The 21,192-nt window shown below is 34.4% G+C and overlaps 1 protein-coding gene across 4 annotated transcripts in view; it reads left to right on the top strand.

The window, feature by feature from the left end:
• Positions 1-21,192, top strand: part of LOC123540205 (neuropeptide S receptor-like) — a 29,343-nt gene that overhangs the window by 4,402 nt on the left and 3,749 nt on the right. The window contains exon 1 of one of the 4 annotated variants that reach the window (XM_045325031.2): positions 7,501-7,653. The exons of 1 other annotated variant lie outside the window; for it this stretch is intronic. The gene's annotated coding sequence lies outside the window, so the exon portion shown is untranslated. Of the gene's footprint in view, positions 1-7,500; positions 7,654-13,561; positions 13,758-21,192 lie in introns of those variants that run through there. 2 more of the 4 variants (XM_045325034.2, XM_045325036.2) reach the window with 2 other exon arrangements.

Below are 21,192 nucleotides of genomic sequence, written 5' to 3'. Positions count from 1 at the left end.
TCACGAAAGTTTATAGGGAGGTTGGTCATGACCAGCAGATGACCCTATTGATTTTGAGGTCAGTATGTCAAAGGTCAAGGTCACATTGGACAGGAACAGTTAAACGGTTTCTGATCTTCTTGTTCAAAACCATAGGGGCTAGGGCTTTAATATTTGGTATGTAGCAAAATCTTTGGTCCTCTACTAAGATTGTTTAGATTATTTCCCCGGGGTCAAATATGACCCCACCCCGGGGGTCACATGGTTTATATAGACTTATATAGGAAAAAACTTTGAAAAACCTCTTGTCCAAAACCACAGGGCCTAGGGCTTTGATATTTTGTATGTGACATCATTTAGTGGTCCTCTACTAAGATTGTTCAAAATATTCCCCAAGGGTCAAATATGGCTCCGCCCTGGGGGTCACATTGTTTACATAGACTTATATAGGGAAAAACTTTGAAAATCTTCTTGTCCAAACCACAAAGACTGTAGCTTTCATATTTTGTAATGTAGCATCATTTAGTGGTTCTCTACCAAGTTTGTTCAAATTATCCCTCTAGGGTCAAATATGGCCCCGCCCCAGGGGTCATATGGTTCATATAGACTTATATAGGGAAAAATTTAGAATCTTCATGTCCATAACTTACATCATTCAAATTTGGACCACATGTATAGTTTTGAATGGCAAGATGAACCTTGACATGAGTTGACCTTGATCTTGACCTAGTGATCTACTTTCACATTTCTGTAGCTGCAGCCTTCAAATTTAGACCACATGCATAGGTTTGTGTGCCGAAAAAAACTTTGACCTTGTTATTGACCAAGTGACCTACTTTAACATTTTTGAAGGTACAGGCTTCAAATTTGGACCACATGCATAGTTTTTTGTTCAAAAATAAAATTTGGCCTTGATTTTGACCTAGTGACCTACTTTCACATTTCTCAAGCTACAGCCTTCAAATTTGAACCACAAGCATAGTTTTGTGTACTGAAATGAACTTTGATCTTGAGATTGACCTAGTGACCTACTTTCACATTTCTGAAGGTACAGGCTTCAAATTTAGACCACTTGCATAGTTTTTTTTTACGAAATAAAATTTGACATTGATTTTGACCTAGTGACCTACTTTCACATTTCACAAGCTACAGCCTTCAAATTTGAACCACTTGCATAGTTTTGTGTACCGAAATAAACTTTGATCTAGAGATTGACCTAGTGACCTACCTTCACATTTCTGAAGTTACAGGCTTCAAATTTGGACCGCATGCACATTTTTGTGTTATGAATTGAAATTTGACATTGATTTTTACCTATTACCTATTTTCACATTTCTCAAGCTACAGCCTCCAGATTTGAAGCACATACATAGTTCTGTCTACTGAAATGAACTTTGACCTTGAAATTGATCTAGTGACTTGCTTTCACATTTCTCAAGCCACAGCTTTCAAATTTGGACCACATACACATTGTTTTGTACCAAAATGAAATTTGACCTTGATTTTGACCTTGAGCTAGTCTTGAATTTGGAACATTCAAAAATGGCTCAGTGGATGGTGCCAAGGTCACTCTGTAATCTCTTGTTAGGTAAATAGGTTAAAGGTCAAGGTCAGATTAAACCAGAATGGTAGAACTTTTGTTTACAGTGAGCATATAATTTCTGTTCCTTGTGCAATTACTGAATGCATCAAGGGGGGCATTTCGTGTTCGACGAGCTCTTGTTGACTTAATTTTCATCGGGGTTTGTCGTGTTTGGAAGAAGTGTGTGTGTGTGTGGCGCGGTGGGGGTGGGGGTAGGGGGGATGCGTGGCCAAATGATTCAAGGTCGCTGATCCCTGACCGTGATGAAATAACGCCAGTTATGCGAACAGTTTCTTGTCAGAAAACCAGAAATTAGCCATTTGGAATTTTAGAAGTATAACACTTCCAAGATACATAAAACTGTAACTTAGTATATTCAATTACGTTACAGATGCTTATATTTTGCTTGGCAGGATAAATGCTCTATAAAACAAAACAGGATGTAGTAAAACAGCAATGATAAATAATTATCTTGTGATAGTAAGTGGTTATATGTTTTAACCATCTACCTGATGAGTTGTAATTTAAACGATAAACTGGAGAACTCAATAAATACTTATCGCAGCTGAATCAGATAATGGAAGAAACAGAGAACGATGTTTTAGGTTTGTCTTACATATTATCAAAAAATACTCCCAACAAATAGCACAAAGATGCAGTTGATTTAAAGTCACTCACTCATACATTTCTTAGCAAAATAAAGTTGTATGAAGCCATTTATAAAAAAATAAAGCAACAATATAAAATTGTTCTGTTGCAATGCATAAAAACGTCTCGACAGTTATAATTTTCCATTTTTTGACATTTTGCTCTGGGGAGGCTTCGTTCTTTGCCTTTTATTGTCTTTGGTTTTAATTGAGTTTGATGGATCTAATGCAATTAAATGGTCAGGATATAATTTAATAATTATTTTAAGCATTTTATATTTTGCCAGATACGTAAACTGTAAAAATAATTGTTTTAACACCGCATAGGATATACATATAACATGGACTAAATAGCTCGTGTGCGACGAGAATGGTGAACAGTTAATAGATACTCTAACCTCATTTTACAACTTCAAAGCAAGGGACCTGTCGGTAACAGTTTTACGTTCATAGTTTGGCGCGTGACCTTACAGCAAAACCCCGACTTCATGCACAAAACTTGGCTACAGAGATTTAAATGTATGGCTTTTATCAGTTCAGTAGTGTCTAGATAATATGGCGCACACCCATAAAAGTACGTGATGTACTATTTTTTCCAGTAACACTGTTAATCTATTTGTTTACTGTTCAAAGTACATTGCACCCTGACGACACTTTAGGTTGATACACCTGATAAGCCCAAGTTTTCCACAATGTGTTCATTCTTATACAAAATAAAAAAAAAAAACACGATGTTTTTGTAGGGTAATATTGTAACTGAAACAGAGAAAACATTTATTCAGTATTTAAGTTATATGAACAAATACCAAGGCATATAGATTTTATTCACATAAAACATTATACATAGACTGGCATCAGTCGTTAAAGTCATTAATTGTAAAGCACTTGGCATAAAATCAATCCTTTCTAATAGCACTTTCTGAAAAAAAACTTGCAATATCTCTTGCCTCTGTCGAGATGAGCCTAGAGAGAAAATGGTTTTCTGATAAAATATCAGTGTCAGTATGAAGAAAGAAATTAACCTTATTACAGATTATTTGATCTCAACAGACTTTGTAAGTCTACATTATACAGTGTTTATAGCAGTATGTTACACACTGTCAGGCTATCGATGTTTTACAATGATTTTATCAATGATAGCAATTAATATTCGCCTTACACATAGCACTCAAATCAACTTCCGTGTAATGTTGTGTGCTTAAACAAGAAAGTAAGTTTGATGGAAGCATTGAGAACTCAAAATGTAACCAGAATTACACACTAGAAGTTGAACCACCATAATGGCTGTTATGGCCATATATAACACAATGTCTTGTACCAATCTTCCCATCAAAACGATACATTTCAAGAATATGTTTTAAAGATAAACTTGTTGTTATTATAAAATCAATATATGTAAAGGGAATAGCGTCACAAACATCAACATTAACAGACGTAGCCTGGAAAGGAAAAAATTACCGGTGTTACGGTATAGACTCACTTTCAAAGTAAAGGACAGTAATGTGTATATTATAATCATAATAAAAAGTATCAGTAAAACAAAGATAAAAATGCAGTAGGAATACCCATGATCCTAGAACGTCGCCTGCCAAAATAATGCTTTATATAAAGTATGTATAGATATATAAATGACAGACACTTACACAGAAGTACGCAAAGAAACAAAACTGTTAGACAACAATGACCAAATAAATATATATATATAACAGAAAACACCCCGCTTTGGAACGACCAGTGGGAAAATACCTGCCGGATTTAAGCTGGTTAATGGTGCACTATTTCTTAATCTTAATCCAAACTGTTTTAAACTTAAGAAGACAGAAGGTATAACAAAATCCCTAAAGGATGAAAGTGTAACAGAATTGATCGAATATACGGCAATATGTTTCACAATCACAACACGGCACAAACAACACTATAGTGAGAGTAAATAATGACAAAGATCCTACAGTAAAAGCCGTGGTGTTTCAAGAACGCAGCCGTCCCAAATCAAACCCTAAAGCTGTGCACGTATAAAAGAATGAAAATTGATGATGGGGATCTAATTTCAAGTAATTGTAAGAGGTTTCAAAGTCTGCAATAAAGACATACTGGGATAGTCACATTTTCAGTCATTTGTTCAGCTTGTCAGCATTAGAGAACTAAATTAAATGTTCTCGACTTTAGTCAATTCGCTGAGGCAACACAAAAAAGTCAGCGTCTTTTTGTTCTGAAACATAAACCAGTACGCCAGCGCGGACAGTAAACATTCAGTTATTCTAAGTTTAACATAATGTTTGCAGTAATAAGTAATGATTTGTACATATGCACTTATATATTAAGAGGCATCAGTTAAACACAGCTTGCTTAATTACTTTCCGTTTGGTGGTTTTTATTCTCAGAACGGAGAAAGTCTTAGCATTTATGGGCCTACTAAAAGCAAAAAAGAAAAATATTTCAAACATCTGTGTCCATTCTGGTTGAGAATGTTTAAGCATCATATGAAAGGAAATAGCTGTTTGAAATAATGTTTCTCTTGACGCGAAAAACAGTTTTAGTTTTCCTGACTGGATACATTTTGCATTTCTTTAAAGGAATTAAAAATACGAAAGTGAGTTGTTATACGCCTGAAGGAACGTATCATGTTATAGCCCCGGTGTCCGTCTGTCTGTCTGTCCGTTTTAGATATTTGTTTTTTGGAATTTCTTCCTTTTGTTGTTCCTGTCCTTTGGGCTTCAACAGTCAAGTTCTTTAAATGTTGCTCCCATCTTTTGATATAACCCTTCGGTCACACTTAGGGGCCAAATGTCATACCTTCGGGTGTATATTGCTCCGCACTACGATGCTCTTGTTGAATCATATTAACTAAGACATGAAAAAATTACTTAGATATGTCATTGTCTGATCCTTCACAGAAACGCACATAATATGAATGGTTGGACATAGCAGTAGACTTCTTCATTATATCGTAGAAGCTTCTAACATGAGTACTTATTTTATTTTATTAACATCGAAAGTGTCATTAGACAGCTAGACATAACAAGTACTGAATTCTAACGATTAGAAATCTATTAAAGGTCCACAATGGCTGGCTTTGGGTTAAATGTAGCTGCCATTTTATTTTGTGATCATAAATTAAATATACCTCTTTTATTTCATATTTAATTTTAATCTCATACCCGTATGTTTGTCAGAGGTTGGAATATTTGATTAGCATAGTGGAACATAATTTGGAATCAGTTCTTTTTTATTACCCCCATTCATGTCTCGGACAGTATAAGTTCATGTGCAAATTAAAATTGGTACTTTTCTATGTTTCATGCGATATTTTTGTTTAGGACATCTGACTTCTCTGTTCCTAATTGAAGATTAAACGCATTAGGACTTTAAACATTTATATATGAGATCTGATAGTGTTTCTCTTGTTGCTGTCTTCTGTAGAGGCATTGGGTAATTGTTCCTTCTGTTTTATATTTTTATACGCCCGTTTGAGAAACGGGACGTATTATGGGAACGCCCCTGGCGGGCGGGATGGCGGGCGGGCGGGCGGCGTCCACAGACTTTGTCCGGAGCATATCTTCTACATGCATAGAGGGATTTTGATGAAACTTGGCACAGTTGTTCACCATCATGAGGCAGAGTGTCATGCGCAAGAACCAGGTCCCTAGGTCTAAGGTCAAGGTCACACTTAGAGGTCAAAGGTCAAATTCAAGAATGACTTTGTCCGGAGCATATCTTCTTCATGCATGGAGGGATTTTGATGAAAGTTGGCACAGTTGTTCATCATCATGAGACGGAGTGTCATGCGCAAGAACCAGGTCCCTAGGTCTAAGGTCAAGGTCACACTTAGAGGTCAAAGGACACAAGAAAGAAAACTTTGTCCGGAGCATATCTTCTTCATGCATAGAGGAATTTTGATATAACTTGGCACAAATGTTCACCACCACGAGGCGGAGTGTCATGCGCAAGAACCAGGTCCCTAGGTCTAAGGTCAAGGTCACACTTAGAGGTCAAAGGATACAAGAATGAAAACCTTGTCCGGAGCATTTCTTCTTCATGCATAGAGGGATTTTGATATAACTTGGCACAAATGTTCACCACCACGAGACGGAGTGTCATGCACAAGCACCAGGTCCCTAGGTCTAAGGTCAAGGTCACACTTAGAGGCCAAAGGTCAGATACAAGAATGACTTTGTCCGAAGCATTTTTCTTCATGCATGGAGGGATTTTGATGTAACTTGGCACAATTATACACCATCATGAGACGAAGTGTCATGCGCAGTTCCCTTTTTAGAATTACTTCCCTTTGTTGTTACTATAAATAGCTTATATTGTAACTTTTTCATTACTAGTCGTAGGGAAAAATCGAGACCACTTTTTTGTAGTACAACATGCATGCTACATCCAATTAGTAGGTGTATTTTGACCAATCTCTACCTGGTAAAGATTTTTGTGTGGACTTACAATTTTTTTTTGGATTTTTTTTTTTTTTTTTTTTTTTCTTTAAAGATTACCTTCCCTTAGTTGTTACTATAAATAACTTATATTGTAACTTTTTTATAATTGACCGTAGGGAAAAACAAGACCACTTTTCTGTGGTACAACATAGATGTTACTTTCAAATTTTAGGTGTATTGTAAGGTATCTCTACCTGGTAAGGAGTTTTTTAGTGGACTTAGAAAAACAAATGACTTACAATGATTACTAAACAACCACAAAATTAAAATTCCATTTGCAAATACAGGTGCTAGAGTAAAGAAATTTGCTGTGACGGGCGTATATTGTGACATTCTGGTACTCTTGTTTGTTTTTGACAATGATTTCACCTGCCCAACATAACATTTATTTGTCTTTTTCCTGTGACTTTTGAACATGCGGATAGTTACAAGTGAGATTTTGTGCGCACAATACACCAGTTTAAACTCCCCTCCACCCCCACCCCGCGCACGTGTGTGTGCACGCGTGTGTGTGTGTGTGTGTGTGTGTGTGTGTGTGTGTGTGTTTTTGATGACAGGAAAAGTAGGCAATAAAAAAACTTTCGTAAAATCTAGAAAATAATCAAAACATAGTTCAAACTTTAAAACATGTTCTAATCTAAATGGCAATTACGTGTATGTCAAATGAACAGTCCCTTTTAGTGACGTTTCAGCAAGGTTACATAAATTTCAGTATAAATGTAGCTTATTTTTACCTTGACTGCTGTATAATTACACGAGTACCAGATAATAGCGAAAATTACTTTATATTAATCATATCAAATTTCGTTTTTGATAATACAATTTTTCCGCGGTTGAGTTATGTTACATTCACACAAAAACATCCCTGTACAGAGGACTTATTATTAATAAAGGAATATTTGTTATATGAAACTTTAACCTGTTTCACTCAAAATACCGGATTATCTCACATACATTGTAGTGCAATCTAACAAGCCGGTATGGACATTTTTATGATGTGCGACAATAAGTAAGTTGAATATTCATTTTATTTTCATTTTCATTAAAATAATAATGATTTATACGTAAACATCAATGTTTTATACATATTATATTACAAATGTATATATATGAGCCACACCATGAGAAAACCAACATAGTGGCTTTGCGACCAGCATGGATCCAGACCAGCCTGCGCATCCGCGCAGTCTGGTCAGGATCCATGCTGTTCGCTTTTAAAGCCTATTGGAATTGGAGAAACTGTTAGCAAACAGCATGGGTCCTGACCAGACTGCGCGGATTGCAAACCCACTATGTTGGTTTTCTCATGGCACGGCTCATATTTTATATATTCTGTTCAGTCCCATCCATGTTAATTTATGAAACATACTTTTTCAAATATCATATAAGTAAAAATATTTTTACATAACTATTAAAAGACGCATAGCATACATTTGCATTAATAGTACAACTGATAAGAAATATCATGTAAATACTAAAAAAGTATAGTTACATAAAAACAGTTTCGCACTCGAAAGACATGGCCTATGAAATAACAACAATTTACAGGAAGACATATTGGTTTTAGGCAACTTTATGTAATTGATGTATATTAAACACACATAAAAAACGAATGAATAGTCATTTTAATATGGTTTTAAGTAGGTGTCAGATTTCACATAAGCATGTATTAGCCTTCAGTTTATTTTGACCCTTTGTTCAGACCAAATATAAGTTTCTTTACATCAAAATGGAAGATTTAAGATAATTAAACGTAATTAAGTTGGTAGTAAGAAATAATTGAGTTTGAAGATGAAAGTAAGGAAGCAGAAGTAATAAAGTTAGAAGAAGTGAAGTTGGTATTAATATAATTATGTGAACTTAGAAGTAACGAGACTGCAAGTCAAAAATAATGAAGTTAGAAATAATGATATTGGCAGTTACAAGTCGTGAGATAGGAGTAAGGAAGTTGGGAGTAAGAAGTAGAGAAGTTAGAAGTTCCTAGTGGCTACCGTAAGACAGGGTTTCATCAAAAATTCTGTAAGAAGTTGCACAAATATATAAGCGGTACGAACGGTTTTACTTCTTGGTTGTGTTAACGTTTGTTTCATGTTTGTTTGCATGTTGGTCTTGTCCGCCTTATGTAATGTTAAAATTTGTGTGTATGAGTCTGTTGTAAAAAAGAGGTTCCAATCGACTTATTATTAGAGCATGGCTGACAAAAATACAAGTTCCTCCGATTTAATCTGTAACTCACAAGATTTGCACATTGGGGAAAAGGTCCACTACGTATGAGTTCATGTCAATTAGACATAGTTTAGAAGAAAAAAACACGTTATTTATCATTTTAAGGGGCGATAACATAGAAAATAAAAAGAAATGAATATCTTCCTGCTTATACAAATTACAAGTTCCTGTTCAGTTCTGTTGATTAAAGAAATACATTATCGGTGAGTAAAATATTGCTTGATGTTTATATTTTTTAATTTTACAACGTAAAACAAAATCCCTCGCATGTGTTTCCCTTCTAACTTACGAATAACATTGGCTGATTTTCAATATTAATCGCATTATTTCAAGCCATTAAAATGATACATAAATGAAAATAACTGTTGCAATATCAGCAAAGTATCAGGAGTTTTTCTAGACAATCAGAAGTCACCGCACGCAATATATTACACATCCAGTGCCGAACATATGTTTGCGTGAATTATGTCCCCACAATAACCCAGCGTAGGGTTTCGGTAATACGAAGTATGGCGGCTGATTTGTGCTATTTTGTTATTTTGTTGCATTGACAGTCAGTGAGCAGTAATAATAATGTTCAGTAATGCGGGTATATGTATTTCTGTTAGTGGTATCCAAAAATCGATTGTTTTAAGAAGTTTAAGATAGTTCTATAAATCAGTGGTCTACTAAAACAAGGAAACAAGGTATATACTTCTGAAACCTGCTTTTTTGTTAAATTCGTTAAAAGGTATCAAAGAAATGTAGAAATTCTCATCAAATGAATTTTAACTTGATTAAACGTATAAACTAAATATGTTTGCAGAGTTACATTCTCAATTAAATGTCATTTGTTAAAAAGCTTTCCAGTTAGTACATATTTGTTCTGTGCTTAGCTTTACTTGTGTTGATAGTGTACTTTTTTCATACTTTTAATTGTTTGTTTACATACACACTATGAAGTAATTGCTCATAGTTTTAAATATGAATTTGCGTCTAATATATCTTTAAATTTGTACTATCAAGTAGAAAGTAGAATGTATGATGACATAACTGTACATTATCATATACGGAAGAGGATACTTTACAATAACATCTTTGTGTAAACTCATGCAGTGTAAACATCTAATGTGCGTACCTTAACAAAAATATGTGTGTGTGATTTGCGAAAAGATAAAGATGCAATTAATCTAGACCAAATATAGGTTCATAAGAGAATATGTTTTGCTTATAAAGTTTGCAGAATTTTACAGTTGAACAATTTCTGACGGCTGTTCTAAAGACTTGTTCTCACAAGTGTAACCGTGTAACTAATAATAACGTTAGAACATAATAATGGTACGACTCCGCTGAAAGTTAACCAACGTTCGCCGGGCCCGTGCAATAACTGTATTTAAGGAGCCGTTACTTCTCACAGTATGAAGAAATGTACGTAAAAGCTGCATTAAAGTTAAAAAAAAAGTGTTTCTAATCCTTATTTGACCTACCGTTACCTTTGATATTCGGTTACCCGGAACATAAAATTCAGTTTAACGACATAATATAAAGTCATGCTTTACCTGGATGATATCGATCTCTTAAGGAATAATCATCTTGTGATAGTACATTTTGTGTGGTTATCTTCTAGATAAGCTATAACAAAACTGCTTTGAGGAGAAAATTTAGACGAATTTTACGAGTTTTGTCTATCACATCATGAAATAAAACTCACACAAATAGCGGAATTAAATTCAAATACTTGTTTCTTAATGTTTTGCAAACTAAAATATATCAAAACCCACTTTTAACCATAAGGCAAATATTCTTTAAAGTATAGTGTTAATAGGTAAGCCACTCCCACTTTCCATTTCAGCGATGGCCTTCGTAATGTTTATTGGTCCGAAATGCTTCCAATAATACTAAATTTTTTTTATCAAATGAGGCCTTTGACAGAAGCGTTGTTATTGTCTCATATTAAAAATATAAAATCTTATAATTCCTAAATGGATTCAATGTGATTAAATAAAAAACTGTACCTAAAGTCATTTAAATTTCTCTGAACATAGTGACACGATCACAAAAAAAAACAAACCAAGTCTATCTAACTCTTAGGGTATCTATATACATATTATGTCATATTTAAGCTTCTTTCGAACACTGTAACGATGGAGTAAAACACCGCCTGTGCCTCTCAGGGTATCATTACGGGCAAGAACGGGATCCTGTGGGGAACAAAATGGCCACCCAAGAAGGGAGTCTAGGTCATTTCATGACCTCCACATTCCAAACATAAGAAAACAAATATAAGTCTGATTACACTATAAGGTATCGTACCTTTACATGAAACGGAATCTTAATGTTGATAGTGATATCAGTAAAATGCTTGCATGACTAATGTTTATTGTCAGTAATAAAGTGCAGGCAATCTAACTGCTGCACAATATGCATAAACTTGATATGGCAGGTGTCTAACTGTCTAAAATTTGAAAGCGGCTCTTGTATGCACTATAAGTTAATCGAAGACCTCTCTTAATGTGTTCCAAGCTAGTATTTGGCATAATCTTAATTTCAGTATATGAGCCGTGACATGGGAAAACCAACATAGTGGCTTTGCGACCAGCATGGATCCAGACCAGCCTGCGCAGTCTGGTCAGGATCCATGCTGTTCGCTAACAGTATCTCTAATTCCAATAGGCTTTGAAAGCGGACAGCATGGATCCTGACCAGACTGCGCGGATGCGCAGGCTGGTCTGGATCAATGCTGGCCGCAAAGCCACTATGTTGGTTTTCTAATGGCGCGGCTTATATGACGTTCGTCGTAAACTGTGGTGTAAAAGTGGTCTTTGGCATATGTCTGTTGCAATATTCCCTTTTGTTGTAAAGTATGGCGTAAAAATAAGTAAAACGTATGTTATACTTTGTCAAATGATGAACAAAATAAACATTTTACACGAGTTTCTTTGGTATTTAGTACCAATGTCCGCTTCTTTATTATTTCTAAATATCGACTATACATTTTGTATCTCGTTTTGTGTAAAAATTACACTCAGATTGTCCATTTAAAATGTAAAAACGAAATCTTTGTTGGTACCTCTGTAGAAGTACAATTGTATAAGATTTTTTTTTCTGTTTTTCCAGTGTAATAAAATCTTTTTCATTGATAACAACAGTAAAATTATATAGATACTGATGGCAAAACTTATAATAGTAATAATATGGTATTGTATTTAAGGATGTAATATATCCCAAGCAGTGATTTATTGTTTACTTAAATCATTGTTTTGAGTTCAGTTGCGCTATCGTTTGATATAATAATACGCATTTTGAGTGACACACAATAATTTTCTTCAAGAGCAAATCACTATTTGAGATATATTATTTCGATTCTAACACGTTTTCAAGTATTTTATATCTACATCATTGACGGCATTCGCCAAATATCTGCCTATTTTGTGCGGGTTCGTTTCCAGCAAGCTGGTATGACGATGTATGCTATGGTGTAATAATCGTGGCGTTCAGTGGACATAATATTTATTCTTCTATGTTAAATAGGGAAATAATTATTATCGTGTTACAGTATTTATTTTCTTATAAGAAAAATTAAGAAATATTGATGAAATACAATTCTTATTTTCAGTGTACGCTTTTCCGCTACAGTAAAAACACATTTGTTTGTATTTTCACTAGTTTTCCGGAACTGTATGTAGGTATTTATAAATATCATTGGGTAGGGATTCGGTACCGTTTGAAGGTAAAGATGCATAAATTATGAATAATGCAGATAACGCTTATCTTTAAAAAAAAATTAAGAACAAGTATGCCGAGTATACGACATTTAACCTCAGTAAATATACACTTATGTTGACACGTATTATGTTATACCTTCGTTGTCCGTCTGTCTGTTAGCAATTTCGTGTCCGCTCTGTAACTCTTTAACCCCTTAAAGGATTTCAGAGAAACTTTGCACAAAGGTTCACTACATCGGGACGACGTGCAAAGCGCATGTTCTGGATGGCTCGCTTCAAGGTCAAAGTCACACTTAAGGGTCAAAGGTTATTTGAGTGTGTTTCGTGTCCACTCTGTAACTCCTGACCCCCTTGAATGATTTCAAAGAAACTTGACACAAATGTAACTTTTGAATAATAAGTAGTTTATTTTTGTTATTTGTTGGTGCTTTTAAATGCTTGGTGCAAACCTTTTGTATGCTTGCATCCATGTATTTATGTGTGCTTGCTGTGTGTACGTGAATACAATATCAGTAAAATATGATTACGCTAATTTATCAGTTAGTGGTACACACACAACTCACTCTATATTGTTCCAAACATCTTCGCCATATTTGTATTTTACTAGGCACTCTTTTGTCTATTGCACTATGCATTTCTCTTCTATGTATAATTATAGCGGAAAGACCTTTGTTTCTTTATAAAGGACATTTGACTGGGAAACTGTATGTTAATTCCTTGTATAAATGTACAATACATTTTCGGGGCATTTTAAAGCTACAAATTACATTTACATCTTTAAAAATGATTTTTTTATAATCATTATTATTTTTCTGCAAGCCTGTTCAAGATGAATATCTTCGTGGCCTTGTGCATAAAGTACTTGTAAAGTACTTGTATTGATATACTGCACAAACAATAAATATGTAACAGCTGTACGTTTCAATGTGAAAGCAAGAAGTTTTTGTTGTGTAGCATTTGTCATCAAATCGTTTAGACCTTACCTCAGCATGTATGAAACATAAGTATACATTACATTTGTAATCAAGCTCGCGTGAAGCTCTTGAAATCCTTATAACTTAAATGTGATTAATCAGATTTTGATCAAACAGTGGATTTGATTGAATATTTATCAAAGGATTATCTAGTACGCTTATTTGTGCTTACTGAATATTTAGTACATGATGTTTGATTTTCTCTGGAGGTATTTTATAAATCCCGGTATTTTAGCATAATCATGTACAAATCTAATAAACATACCTAGCTGAAGGAATGTTATGGATATACGAATTATTGTATTATATTTGTCAAACATTTACATTAACAAATATATCTAGCCGAAATTTATTGGAAATGAAAGTTTCGTTTGAGGGGAGGGGGGTATATGGGAGTGAGCTTGTCGGTAGGTCGGTCGGTCTGTCGGTCCGTCGGTTTTCATGGCTTTCGGATGATAACTCATGTAAGGCTTGACCGATTTTAAAAAATTTATTGGTACACAGGTGTAACATCAGAAAATACGGGTCAAATTCGACTTTGGGTTCAGTAGGTCAAAGGTCAAGGTCACAGTGACTCAGAACAGTTAAACGGTTTCCGGATGATAACTTGAGAACGCTTGGGTCTAGGATCATATTTTTTTGTACACAGATGTAACATCAGAAAATACAGGTCAAGTTTGACTTTGAAGTTCGTAGGTCAAAGGTCAAGGTCGCAATGACACGAAACAGTTAAACAGTTTCCGGATGATAACCTGAGAACGTTTGGGCCTAGGATCATGAAAATTGATAGGGAGTTTGGTTATGACAAGCAGATCTACCCTTAGGATTTTGAGGTCAGTATGTCACAGGTCAAGGTCACAGTGACCTGGAACATTTAAATGTGGAACCAAAATTTGTAGTCCTATTTGGCGCCATATAACCTATACTGCGTTGGTGCGCCGTAAAACCCAAATAAATAAATAAATAAATAAATGGAACATTTAAAATGGTTTTCGGACAATAACTTCAGAATACTTTGGACTAGGATCACGAAACTTCATAGAGAGATTAGTCATGACCAGCAGATGACCCCTATTAATTTTGAGTTCCAAAGGTCAAAGGTCAGAGTGACCCAGAACATTTAATCCTTTTCCGGACAGTAACTTGAGAACGCTTGGGCCGAGGATCATGAAACTTAATAGGAAGGTTAATCATGACCAGCAGATGACCTGTATTGATTTTGAGGTCAGTAGGTCAAAGGCCAAGTAAGTTCGGCTTTAACATTGGCTTAGTTCTGTGACAAGGCTATATTGTGGGGGTATAATTCGTCACTTCTGTGACAACTCTAGTTTTACCTCCGTTCATATATTTTGGTTTCGCAACCAGGATAGATTGAAATCAATGAATTAGGAAGCTACACACTATTTTAAAACTTATCATTTGGTTACGATTTTTGAAACATCTCAATATCTATCAAATGCAAACGTCAAACTAAAAATTATACTGAAATCAAACTATTTGGGTGCTTTTGTTCATTAAATAATTCTCTAACCGAACGCACTAAAAATGAAAAATGTCATAAAATGTTGCTTAAATGTGACCGACCACCTAGTTTAATATTATATATTCAGTAGTTAATATTTGGTGATTATTGTGCTCGACGGAAGTTAATTTGTCTGCCCTGTTTTATTTAGTGATGTATAAGACCTTTCAAAAGCATTCATACATAAGTTTCGATACATCATGACAAAGTACAAACCTAAAAAGTAAATGCCTAACCTTATTTATTCGGATATTGTATATTAAAGTCAATGAAAATCATAATACTATTATAAATTAATGCAACCTGTGATTAAATCAAAACGGCAACATTATTATTTTTATACAGATAATTTGTGATATTTAAAACCTTAATGCGATAAATAATTCCAAATAATGTCTTAGTTTAAATCTCTTAAATCACGGCAACTTATCTCAAAAACAAGCACATGGACCTATACATTTTATTTCACTTCATTATAAACCATATATTATGTTTATTTTCGACTGTGAGAAGTTCCATTAAAATCTACTTTGTAAAAATATTCTGTTCACGAAAATGTTTATCTGAATTGTCATTTTTCAATATAATTTTTTTGTGAGGTCCAAAGTTTTCGAATCAGTCTCGCAAAAAATTCTAGCACACCACCCTATCTTTTTTATCTGCCGAATTTATTAAGTATAGTTTGAAGTTTTGAAAAATCGGGGATTAATCAAATTCTACATTGTACGACAATATTTGGCACGGACGTGCAGAAATTCCTTAATAAAGTATTATATGCCATCTGTCATGAAAGTATTTAGAGAAAGAAGAATGGCTGTACCTGATTACAGTAGCTGAAGAAGAAAACGTGGACTTTCCTTTATGCGATTTTATATTCATTTAGAACAACATTACTCTATAAATCATACTATACATCCTTGATAATACAAACATTTCGCGGTTGAGTTAGTTCGCATATCCAGGTACTAATAAACTTTGATAATGTGGCAGTTGACCTAAATCCAGTCGACACTGTTTATTTACCAATACAGGTAAATCCAATATTTGCTTTAAAATAGATCTATGACCGTATAATGACGGATTAACTTTGAACATCCCTGGACTTAATGGACTCAACTGCCACATTATCAAAGTTTATTAGTATCTCTTTACAATACATCTATTATTTGTAAACTGATATTTGCTGTGTGAAATATATGTCAGTGATTTTGAAAATATCACAGAGTGTGCATATTTTTATGCAAATTTGTAATATCGTTAAATTGTACAGATTTTATCTGTTTCATTCTATTTTACTGTTTATTTTACATCTAACGTTTGACGACATGCGCTAAACAAAGTAAAATACCTTAGCCATGCTGAATTTAAGTTTATTCTAGTACAAGAATTTCTTCTATAAAGGCGACTGAGTTATATAAGTAACTTGGTAAGTTTGATCTCTGTCATTTTAACAAAATAAAACAGTGGGATAAAACGAGCTGTATTCATTTCCAGTAACATTCGCCGTGCGTCCTATGTCTGCTTCAAATGTTTTAACAACAGTTACTGTGAGAACCATGTTGCATGCAAAATGGATATTTACTGTTTTAATCTACAAAATCCTTAAAATAAGTTTACTTGCTAATTGTGGCTTTATTTTGCAACATTCATATATAAACTAATCCTAATCCGAAGGTGGTAGTTACATCAATTTTGAATTTTTTAAGTATCTAACAATCTCAGTTTTATGACCATGTTTTTTCTCGTCTTAAAATTAGGCAAAAATCAATAGTTCGAGAATAAGATATTGCATGAAAATGTTGCCTTTAGGCTAGTTACGGTGTCCAGAAAACTCATCAAAGTCGTTTTGTTGATGAATCAAAAAAAGTATCCAAGATATGTAAAAATAATTCAAGGTTCTTATAACCAGTAGTATTTCCTTATGTAAATTATTTCAAGAGTAAATGAAATTAAATTACGTTTCTGGAAACTTGATTACCTATATATTTTTGTGTATGCTGGTTAAACGATTTTACAGGACATAGTGACTTTGTTCAATCTTTCTATTATTTATCCCTAAGGTGATACTTATCGCACCAACTATTAAATATTTGCAAGTTCCTGCACAATGGCTATGATATATTTAATGTCCCGCGACACGCAGGTCTGCTATTTTTAAATTCAGAACAAATTTGTTAAATAAACTTCATAAAAAGTGAAAAATTATGCCTAAATTGTGCCTACATTTACAAAACATTCTTTTATTGTCATGGAAGTCGTCACGAAAACTGGTAATTTATAGATTGTTTGCAAAACACTGTAATTTAAAGCTTATAGAAGTGTTGAAAGTCATATACTGTAAAATCATTTAATTTCGTGGGCATGAAATTTCGTGGTTTTGGTCAAAACGGCAATTTCGTGGGGATATGAATTCATGGATTTCAACATTTGAACATAAAATGAATGGGAATTTTACTTGTTCGTTGGGATTAAATTTCGTGGATTGACTCAACCACGAAATCCACGAAAATTAGTCCCCCACGAATATTAATGATTTCGCAGTAGCCTCCAACCCACAGTTTCATTAGTTAAAGATTGGAACCTAAACTGGGCCTACATAAACTTGCATCTGACTTTCCGCTAATTATGCATAGGACATTTGTATGTTAAAACCATACAGCAGATAAACATAGTAAAATGAGCAATGCTCTGTTCTATTGCCATGCTATTGTTCTGCCATGTAATTATTTTCGTTGTTCGAGGTATTGTCATAGAAACGAATCAACTTTATAAAGAAATTGTATGAATAAAGCAAGCTTTTGATTTATGTGTGTGAAGTAACACGACTATGTTATCTCAATCCGTTGTGTCCTTTGTCGTCACTCATTATATTTAATTAGTAGTCCTAGTTCAAGCTGATTTATCAGATTGACCGCCATTGTTCTCATTGGCAAAAAAATCAACAAACATAATAGAAGACAACAACGGGAGCAATTGAGGATCAATAGCATTTAGCCTTTTGATGACTGCTCTGTAGTTTATCTGTTTCAGTATACAATGTGTTAAGCTTAGGATATTACATACTAGGTGTATTTTCATATGGCTTTGTCATTAGAGCTAAATAAAAATGCGACACTGCGGCAATCACTTCACCATGTGTAGTAAAACAAACACATGTTCTTTTTACCACAGTCATACTAGTCTGTTTTCACTCCTACAATATAAAGCATACAAAAATAATAGTAATATAATATATTTTTCCCCACGTCGTTGGAGTGAAATAAAACCGATTGCACTAGTTATGCCCCCTTTTGAAAAAGTGGAGGCATATTGCTTTGCATATGCCGGTCGGATCGGTCTGTCAGTATGTCCATCTGTCGCTCAATATATCGACAACCACTTGACCCAGAATATTTAAACTTGGCCTTACTGGACTTTTGAAGTAAATAATCCCTTTTGTTTTAAGGGTCGATAGATCAAAGGTTAAGGTCAAAGGGGCCTGAACCTTGAAAACGTTTTCCTCTGAAAAAATATAGAACCACTGATCCAGAATCTTCAAAATGGATGGAATAATTGAGCTTATGAATAAATGAGACCTCTTGTTTTGGGTCATTATGTCAAAGGTCAAGGTCACAGGAGCCGGAACCTTGAGAACGGTTTCCACTCAATTTGAAAACGACTTGACTGACCCAGAACTTTCAAACTTGGTAGCAGGACTGGACTTATGAAGTTAATGATCCGTAGTATATTGGGTGTCAACAGGTCAAAGATCAAGGCAAACGGAACCTGGATTAGTTTGAGGACGACTATAACCAAATCTTTTAAACTTGATAGCATGCTTTGGCTTGTGAACCCTTATTAGATCTGGGGTCAGAGAACCGCTGGACCAAGTATCTTCAAACTTGATTGCGTTATTCGGCTTATGAAGAAGATGATTTCTATTACTTACTGAGGACAAGAAGTCAAAGATCAAGGCCGTAGATGCCTGAACATTGACAAGTATTTCTGCATGGTAACTTGAGAAGCACTGGACCTGTCGCAAAGGGCAAACATGTAATTATTAAGCCGATGGTGTAGCTTTTACGGCGAAGTTCCGACGGAATATGCGGTCGGAGCCTTAACTTGTACTATTCATGCAAGCATGATATTTATGTATTTTGGCGGAAACTTTACATAAAAAAGAGTGATAAAATTTTATTATAGTTATATATATTATTATATATCATTTTATATGTTTAGTATTAATGATGTTTGGAATAAAGATAGGCTGTATCTGTTAACCAAACAAATAAAACCAGATTATTAGAAATTGGAAGTTTGTTTATTGTAAATGTTGTTTTTATTCTAATGTGATTAAGATTTGTACTGATAAGTCAAAATAGTGGTCCGACCACATTGTTTGGTATGGGAACCCTGAAAGGAACTGAGAGCGAAAAGTGAAAAGCAATAGAGCTCCCTCCAACTTGATAGGATGATTGGTCTTAAAGTGTAGATGAACCTTATGACCCCACCCCAGTCCAAGAAGCTTTGCACATATTGGTCGGTCGATCAATTGCTATTTTCACGTTTATACATGAGACTTGTGTAAGCGACTTTCAAGTGAGTTATACAAGTGACGTATAACATGATTGACAGTGTTGGGAGTATTTCAACTGCAATAACCAACTGCTTGCCTGGTCTGTAGGTGTGCTCACATATTTACCAAACATTTTGTGTCGAATAAGCAGAAAAACATTAAAGTCAGTGTGACGTTGGTCGGTCGAACTGTTCCGTCCATAATAGGTAAATAATGTTCATGTTTCAGGAGGAAAAGGCATACATGTCATAAAAATAATATTACATTTGTGTATTCCCAACTTGAATGCATAAAACTCGTTGAATAAAATTGATAATTTTTCAAGGTCGTTTAGTAAGACATAAATTTAATATCTTCTATTTTATCAACACATTTGATCAAAATATGTGTAATAATTCAAACATTCTAAACAGATATTGCCTTCATTTATGAATATTTTAACATTTTACTGTCATGGACCTTATTGTCACCAAACTCAATTCAGTGTATAGAATGCTGCGGGTTGCATGGGTTAAATAACAACGTACTTTGAAATCGGTAGGCAATAACATTCTACCATCAACGAAAACAACCCGTCTGAATGTTGCCTATTTGAAGTTTGCAAGGTATGTTTTAGTACTGCAGTACTGTTTGCAAAATTATATGAATTTAGCCTATTTTATATTTCTAAGTAGGCAATATATTTGAAGACTGTAATCTTGGTCCCGGTTTGATACTTTGTATCTCTTTTTAGCTCGCCTGAGCAATGCTCAGGTGTTTTTGTGATCGCTCGATGTCCGGCGTCTGTCTGTCGTCTGTCTGTCATATGTCAACATTTAGCTTGTGTATGCGATATAGGCTGTATTTTTCAACTGAACTTCATCAAATTTTTTCAGAATGATAACATTGATGAAATCTAGGCCAAGTTTGAAAATGGATCATCTGGGATCAAAAACTAGGTCACTAGGTCAAATCAAAGAAAAACGTTGTGTATGTGATAGAGGCTGTATGTTTCAATTAATCTTCATGAATTTGGTCAGAATGATTACCTTGATGAAATCTAGGCCAAGTTTGAAAATGGGTCATCTGGGGTCAAAAACTAGGTCACTAGGTCAAATCAAAGAAAAATCTTGTGTATGCAACAGATGCTGTATTTCTAAATTTATCTTCATGAATTTTGGCCAGAATGATTGCCTAGATGAAATTTAGGTAATGTTCGAATGTGGGTCATCTCTGGTCAAAACCTAGGTCACTAGGTGATGTCAAAGAAAAATCTTGTGTATGGAATAGGGACTGCATTTTACACCAAATCATTCATGAAATCTGATCAGAATGTTTGTCTGGATTAAACCTAGGTCAAGTTTGAATATTGCTCATCTGGGGTCAAAAACTAGGTCACCCAGTCAAATTAAAGTAAAACCTTGTGTAGGCAATAGGGGCTGCATATTACACTGGATATTCATAAAATTTAGTCAGAATGATTGCCTTGATGAAATTCAGGAGGATTTCGAATCGAATTTCTGTATTTTTCAACTGAACTTCATCAAATTTTCTCAGAATGATTACCTTGATGAAATCTAGGCCAAGT

The sequence above is a fragment of the Mercenaria mercenaria genome, chromosome 16, assembly GCF_021730395.1.
Source record: "Mercenaria mercenaria strain notata chromosome 16, MADL_Memer_1, whole genome shotgun sequence".
Lineage (NCBI taxonomy): Eukaryota > Metazoa > Mollusca > Bivalvia > Venerida > Veneridae > Mercenaria > Mercenaria mercenaria.
This window is presented reverse-complemented; position numbering and strand designations above follow the sequence as displayed.